This window comes from Raphanus sativus, chromosome 3 (assembly GCF_000801105.2).
Source record: "Raphanus sativus cultivar WK10039 chromosome 3, ASM80110v3, whole genome shotgun sequence".
NCBI lineage: Eukaryota > Viridiplantae > Streptophyta > Magnoliopsida > Brassicales > Brassicaceae > Raphanus > Raphanus sativus.
This window is the reverse complement of record NC_079513.1, coordinates 8,002,876-8,010,675: the sequence shown is the minus strand read 5'-3', so window position 1 is coordinate 8,010,675 and position 7,800 is coordinate 8,002,876.

Here is a 7,800-nt window from a genome sequence, read left to right as displayed (position 1 = left end):
TGCATAGTCTGGGATTCAAACCCTAAACCTATCATGTATAAGCCTTTAAACCTTAACCAGTATGCTACAATAGTCGATTTGATAAACCACTAAAAACGTCAGTCTAATAACCCAAAATAATAAATTGTAGGACCCACGCGATGCTAAGGTGGATAGCCTTATGAGAGAGTAAACTCCGTCATTATAATATAGATTTCATGTGTTTTTAGAGTATTATATTTTCAGGAATTATTTCAAGACAAAACATAACATGCATTCCAATTTTTTTTAATCTCTGAAATTCGGTTATATCTGAAATTAACTGAACCCAAAGTGAAAATACCTGAACCTGTCCCAAAATTAGAAAATACCCGAACACGTATTATAATCTCATACCAAAATACCCAAATATCCGAAATATCCTATCCAAACCCGAACGGGTACCCGAACGCCCACCCCTACCATCAACATGAGTATGTCCAACAATCCATACCTTACTCCTACTTACCTTATGATATACCATGGAATTTACCTATTTTTAGCCATGGTATTTGATATACCATGGATTTTACCCGTTTTTAACCATGGTATACTAGTATTTTATTATATATTTAATCTGTTTTCTAGCATGTTATGTATGTTTTTAGGTTCAGGAGCATTTTGTGAGAAAATGATGTTTTTGGAGCATTTTGGAGTACAAGAGATGATATACCCGAGTTGACCATTCAAGACTAAGTCGGAAGTCAACATTGCGATTATAATCGATCGATACTCATCCTGAGTCGTCGATCGATGTAGCTGAGAAGATCCGCGTACTAGAAGATTATAATCGATCGATACACATCCAGTGTTGTCGATCGATATCGAGGACGAAATGGTTTAGCCGACTACTTCACCAAGACTTCACCAAATTACGAGATTGCCCCTGACGAGTTTTTAACCTAATGGAAATGCTTAAATATTCCTGCAAGTGTTTTTTGACGGAAACCTTCGAAAGAAGCAAGCTTTTAACAACCCTCAAAGCAGAGAGTGTGAGAGAGAGACTAGAGTTTTATTTGTCTTGAGAGATTGGAGAGATTTCTCATCTCCTTTTGTATTTCTACTTTATTCTATCTATGCAATTCTTTCATCTATCTATTGTTATGAATTGCTTAGCTATGTCTGAGTAGTCTACTTGTTAGATCTAGGGTTCAAATAGGTTTGTGGGATTAGCCCCAAACTATAATTGCTAAGTTGTGATACTCATCAAATGGATTGTACCCTATGCTTGTTTTAGATTAGCTAACTAGAACATAGATCACTAGGATCTTTGATTATCTTGAATTATCCATTTGAGCTTGCCTGTCTCCTGTTGAGAAGAACGACAGTTCCTCCTTGAGACCTTGTTGTCATATTCGGCTCGCGCCTAGGCAGATCTAGAAGCCGTCGATCGATATCCCGACAGGTGAATCGATCGGCGCTGCGAAAGGTGTATCGCTCGATATCTCAAAAGGATATCGACCGACTCTTTTTCTGTGTCATCATGCGAAAGGTGTGGCCAGAGATCTAGATAATTTAACCAGTGATACTTCACTTGAGTTAAGCGGCTGAGATCTATAGTATCATGCAAGCAACTTGTAAAAGTATTTATAGAGATTATAATCTCCATTCCTGAACAGAAACCCTATGTCTAGCACTCTTTATCACATTTAAACAACTCATCATATTGTTAGTTAGAGCAACTACCTTGCTCATTTTAGGAATTGTTACTTTTATTTCCACCATATAAACCAACCTTGCCTAGGATTGATTAGTAGATTTTATTTAATTGGTTCCCTAGCTCCTCGTGATTCGATCCCTAAGTACTACAGCTGTACCTCTTATTTGAGAGAGTAAGCTCTACTGGGTAATTTGAGCACTATCAAATTTGGCGCCGTTGCCGGGGAGCTTTGATCGCCATTAGATTTAATCTTATTAATTTTAGGTTTTTCTTTTTACCCCCTTTCTAATTAAGATTTTTCTTGTCTTTTCAGGTACATGCCCAGCAGTACCAGAAGCAATAGGGGAAATCAACTATTATTCTCAGAAGATCCTGCACACTTGGAACGTTCAAACCGCAAAGACCTACGCTCCGCATCGATTGACAGAAACGCAACACCGTCGACTGATACTCACGTTCAACAGTCAACCGACACTCAGACAGCACCGTCGACCGATACCGTTCGCCGATCCACATCGTTCGATACTTCTAACCGTATATCGATCGACACTACTCCGCGAAGCATGGTCGCGATTGTTATTCTCACGCAGGGCGAGAATGGAAACCTGTATGACCAAGATGGTCATCTGCGTAATGCAACAGGTCAGAAGCTAGATGCACAGGGAAACATAATCCCTGAGCCTGAAGCTGAGGCTACAGGAGAAGCTCAAACACGATCGTTGGCAGACTATAACCGTCCAGACGAGTACTACACCAACAGATCAGCTATTCGACTTCCAGAGATTCAGAAGCCGAACTTCGAGCTCAAGCCTCAGTACTACTCTCTCGTGTCTCAGATACCTTATTCTGGGCTATCACACGAGCATCCTATGGACCATCTGGAGAGGTTCGAGGATCTTATCGCTGCTATTCGTATGGATGGAGTCCCTGAGGACTACCTACTCTGCAAGCTCTTCAAATACTCACTGATTGGAGAAGCTTCGCACTGGCTCAAGCAGCTACCTACAGGATCACTGACATCCTGGGCCGACATCAAAAACGCCTTCCTGCGTAATTTCTTTGATGAGGCACGCGCTGAAGACTTAAGAAGCAAAATCGCCACTTTCGCGCAAAAGCCTAGTGAGACTTTTAAAGACGCGTGGATCAGATTTAAGTTCTTCCAGCGAGACTGTCCACACCATGGATTCAATGAAGTGCAGCTGCTAAGCACTTTCTACAGAGGTATCGCCTTGAGGTATCAGATGGCTCTTGATACTGCTAGTGAGGGGAACTTCAACACTAGGAATCCAATAGAGGCTGTGAGACTTATTGAGAACCTAGCCAACAGCAGCAGCACCAAGAACACTGACTCTGACAAGAAGAAATCGGTTGCAGCCATCGGGGAAGACCAGATGAATGAAGTCAGAGCCAAGATAGATGCTTTACATGCATTTCTGGGGCAGCCAGTCTGCTCAGCTGAAGAAGGAGAGGCTAGAGAAGATGATACAGAGGAAGATGTGAACTACATTGGAGGTACTGGATTTCAGAGATATGGAAACCAGAGTGGAAACATAAACTTTTTTGGCAGTGGTCAGAAGAGTAACTACAACCAGAGTTCACAGTATCAGAAACCCTTCACCAACACAAGGAACTACGGCAACTCAGCTTACCAAAACCCACCGCCACCCACCCAGGAGAGTAAGTTTGATGCCATGATTGATAGAGTTCTGGAAGGTCAGCAGAAGCTTACAGTAGACTTCAATGGGAAGATTGATTCTGTCTTCAACAATCTGACCACAAGGATAGACACCATTTGCACTCAAGTTAAGAAACTTGAGACACAGATTGTCCAGACTGAAGACTCTATCAGGAGGATTGGAACTTCTAAGGAAGTAGGGGAAGGAAATAGGAAACACCACGTGAATGCTATCATAGATGATGATTTCTGGCAAGTGGTGAAACAGGAGAAGCTACAAGAAGGAGACTTTGAAGTGGAAAGTTCACTAAGTTTCGGTGGATCACAATGGTGTCGATCGACACCAACTAGTCCACATCGATCGACATCAAGTATGTCATTTCCGGATACGACTGCAGATTGCAACGCGGTTAGGATATTGACACATGCTGAATTCACGGCTTCTCATCCATACCCACCCACCCACACCTACGAAGATATCGACCGACGAGACGAGCCACTCATCGATCGACACAAAGACGAGAAACGTATCGATCGACCCTTTTCTCCACCTATCGATCGACACGCACCTCTCACATACCGAGTGCAACTACCATCGATAGACAGCAACCGAATCAATGCACTCAGACCCACACCGAAACCACAAGCTAACCCTACAGAGATCACTGGTAACCCTTCAGACACTACACCTACATCAGAGGGAACTGAAGGAAGAAGGTTAAGGAGTAGGAAGGAGAAGATTCCTAAGAACCTTAAGAGGGAAGCTAATGAAAAAGAGATTGATGGTTTCACTAAGAGAGTTATCAGAATCCCACCAGAGAAACCTTTTGAGGAGGTTTACTTCACAAGCAGATTGTGGATGTTCTTCAGAGAAACAAGGGAGACTGAAACTGACATTAGGAGAAGGTTTGACAATGTCAGAGAAGATATGAGGAAAAGGATTACTTTGCAGAAGAAGAGTGATCCTGGGAAGTTTGCAATACCCTGTGTAGTACAAGGGATTGAATTTCCTCATGCACTATGTGACACTGGTTCATCAGTCAGCATCTTACCAAAGGTCATGGCAGACCATCTGGGCCTGCAAGTAGAGCCTTCACCAGAGATCTTTACATTCGTGGATTACACTCAGAAAAACTCTGGAGGCTTCATCAGAGACCTGGAGGTACATATTGGTAATGCTATCGTCCCTGTGGATTTTCATGTCCTTGACATCAAGCTAAATTGGAACTCTTCCCTCTTACTTGGAAGAGCATTTATGGCTACAGTAGGAGCCATATGTGACATGAACACCAACAGGATGTGCTTGACTATGATAGATCCAGAGATCCACTACGACCCTGTCAAGCTTGGCAAACCACCAGCCAAATCAGTGGTAAAAGAAGATGATACTGGTATCATAGCAGTTTGTCATTGTGAAGTCGAGTATGAGACAGAGTACTCGGGATCGATCGACAGCACTTTAACATCATCGATCGACACTTGCAAGTCAGAGGAGATCGACAACAAATATGGATCATCGATCGACAGAGACCCACCAGATGATGAACTCGATCTACCAGATCATTGCTACCCGAATTTCGCCATCCCACCCAGCCGAAAGGAAGATGATTACTCAGTAAGGAGTTGGGCAGATAGCGGATTTCATGAGAGTTTTGCAGTAGACATAGCCACCTCTTCCCACAGTGGAGACCACAGTGAAGAACATGATGCAGACTATTGGGAAGAGAGAGCTTGGGAAAATTACTTGGAGAATGACAGATTTGCAATTCGATTCCCACAATCGATCGACATCAAACGCCCACCATCGATCGATTATCTACTTCATCCAGCAAAACGACATCGTCCATCGATCGACATCGCCAGTATCACATCGATCGATATTAACCCGGACGACTTGAAGGACAAAATCGGAATTTCACCGATTAGGACAACACATGGGTATAAAAGGTTGACAACTCAAGCCACGAAAATTCAAAACTTTTCACCTTCTACCCAGCAGCTTCCAGCATTCAGAAACTTATCAATGGAGGACTGCAACAACATATACAATCGATCCAACCGTGCAGCTAGACGTGCACCATCGATCGCCACCACCACCGCACCATCGATCGACGCCTTCAACCTCGATCTCATGAACCTTACGATATCAGGTAACGTTTCACTAACACCTGATGAATTTGGAATTTTCAGGGACACAAATGGCTATGCAAGAGCAATGGATGGAAGAGTTCTGCACATAACCAGAGAAGAGATAGCAGACATCCTCCAAGTTGTTAATGGACCAGAAAACCTGTTCACACAGCAACGTAGCCATCCAGACATCCTAGCTCACGTCCAGGACAACCACAACACCAACACAAGGGAGGATACAGTTCCTCAACAATTCGGTCAACCTAGGAATTCACCATCGATCGACATCGTTTCAACACCATCGATCGACGGCGGATATCCCGGATCGATCGACAGACCAAGAGTCAGATCGCCCGACCGACGATTGGAGTTTGGACGACGCGCCTTCAATACTGATGGATCCAGGAGATTCAAATGGGAAGCTAAGGATGAATATGGTGTCTACAGAGATGAGTTTGGCTATGCTAGAGGAGTTGATGGTGAGATCATCCATGTTACCAAGGAGCAAGTAAAGAGGATTCTGGATAGAGCATCCCTTTTTCACAAAGGTTGCTTACGCCTTCCAGTACACACACGCCCTTACCATGCATACATACCACCACCAGTACCCTACAGTAGAGAGGAGATAGATGATATGGTGACTGATGTATGGAGAGCTCAGGCAGACCTTGAGGCAAACTTGTACACATTGGTGGAAGACACCTTCCAGCTTTTGGATGTCAGTTACAAGGACTTCCAGAATGATATGGCTGAGATAAGAGTGGAGCTTGGAAACATATTGACCATGCTTGAGAAAGAGGCTACGCCACCAGTATCGACCCGACAGAGTACCTGTACCATTGATCGACATCGGCAAGACTACATCCATGGACCGACCAGAATGTTCATCACCTAAGAGAGATGAATGGGAGGGTGCTTATATCAATACACGGATTGGAGACGTCTACAGCCCCCTCAACAACAATGTCGAATGGTTGAACAAGAGGATCGATCTTCTACAGAACGAGCTAGCATCAATTCACAAGAAAGATCAAACTCAGAATGCTACTTTTTCATCGATCGACTCACTGAACTTACCGTCGATCGACACAAGGTTCGCAGAACTGTAAGATAAGATGAAAGCGTACATGAGGAAGCATGAAATTTTCAGTTCACATATCCTGTGATTCCAGGCCACAATGTCACGACAGTTGAACGAGCTACAAAAAGACATGAGCATAGTTCAAGATCATCTTGGTCTTCGTGACAACAAGGCAACATCGATCGACATGCCTAGACCAACATCGATCGACATCGAGCCACCACCAGCGAGAAGAGAATGCACTACAGCAGAATTTGATGAACTTAAACATGAGCTGTACGAGGCTATGGATGCTTTGGAGAGGAGACTCAACGGGACCTGTGATACCATTGACTACACTGTTAAAGAACGAGTTAACAGCCTATGCAGAACTACTCGCCATATGAAGGGCAATATACGTACTTTGCAGTACCAAGGACAATGCTCACAGTCGATCGACACAGTAGATTCCGAGTCGACTGACAGACCCCTCAGCGAAATGACCGACGCGCATCTGGTCGCATCGATCGACACCGAGTCTTTAGCAGATCGAGATCAGTTTATTCTTGACAGGATCGATGCATTACAGAGTGAGCTGAAGGAATTGTCCGTACATACCTACCAGACCATCGACACGAAGGTTGGCAACATCGAATACATTGAGAATTCTGTGAGGAAACTTCAAGATACAGTCCTGAAGATAGATAAGAAACAACTACGAGCGGATGATGCCATAAGAAGCTTCGTCGCCACATGGTTCAATAGTAGGAGACACAAGATTGATGATTGCTGTCCAGCAATCAGCAGTTTCTGTACCACATGAGTCACTCACCTACCACAGTCAAGCTAAAGGACTATAACAAAGCGCTGAGTGGGAGTCAACCCACTATTAGGTTTTCTTTATTTTATTTATTTTTCATTTTTGCTTTTATTTTTCGGATTTATTTTGCAGTTTTTATTAGATCCAAGTAGAATGATGATTCCATCGACCGACATTCACCATTCATATCGCTCGACATCACACGACCATTACTAACGAATCGACGTATACCACTACGAATCGATCGACACCTTGTCGATCAGGTTTATTCATTCTACCTTGTTATATTTATTATGATTTATTTTATTTACCTCACCACCGGCTGTGTTACACTGGGACAGTGTAATTTAAGTCTGGGGGGGGGGAGTTTACTAATATGTGTTTTTATTTTGGTTTTTATTTAAATTGTTTTTCAAAATTATTTTTCGCATAAGTAT